The following is an 860-nucleotide window of genomic DNA, read 5'->3' on the forward strand; positions in this document are numbered from 1 at the left end:
TTATGTCCCAAACTAGTATAATGAATAAAACCATGGGATAGAGGCAGGAGGGAGAAGCAGGAAGTCTTGCACACAAGACATGTTGTTATCTAGATCTGGGTCTTAAGACATCAGAAGGTGTTTGGAGCAGTAAAGGGACAGACCATATCTCAGCAGTGGCACCTCAGGAAGATCCACAGTAGGATGAGGCCTCTTCCAGTTGCTGTGGAAGTTGGTGGGAAGCTTTCCACTGAGTAATGCTGCTTGTTTGTGTCATCTACAGTATAAAACCTGCAAGGCTGGAAGGAAGCCATTCTCATGACTTGGAAAACTAACCACAGAATCACCATCTGCTTTGGAGCAGGGACCTTCCCCTTCAGAGGGATGGCCTTTGGGACACCTTGTTAAGGGGTAGGTTGGTGAGAAGAAGGGACAGGCTAACTCTTCAGCATTTCAGCATCCTGTGTCATTCTGAGAGCAGTGTTAAATTGCTCCCTTCTCCCTTCTCTGAGGTTTTCCTGTGGCTAATTAATTACAGAGAGAATTCAGAGCCCTTTGTGGGTAGTTTGTCAGCTTGGTGCTATGAGTCAAGAGGAGTGCACCTCAGCAAGTTCTGGAATGTGGGCTGGGCTCCATGAGGCATTCCCAAATTTGGTAGTTTATCTGGATTTGTCTGGGACACTTTGCATCCTCTCTGTGTGGCCAATCCATCTTGCTTTCAAGACAGCACATAGCATGGAACATGCAGCAAGCAAAGAGGGTAGTGGCAGCCATCACAGAGTCCCAGGGACCTTGAGTTGTTCCTGAATTCACCAAATTGAGGCAATATTGCAATATCTTTCCTCCAGCTTGCCCTTGATGTTGTAAACAACAGCAATGAA

Source organism: Corvus kubaryi, unplaced genomic scaffold (assembly GCF_017639235.1).
Source record: "Corvus kubaryi isolate FWS band 111438036 unplaced genomic scaffold, C.kubaryi_AGA036_p1.0 71, whole genome shotgun sequence".
Classification (NCBI taxonomy): Eukaryota; Metazoa; Chordata; class Aves; order Passeriformes; family Corvidae; genus Corvus; species Corvus kubaryi.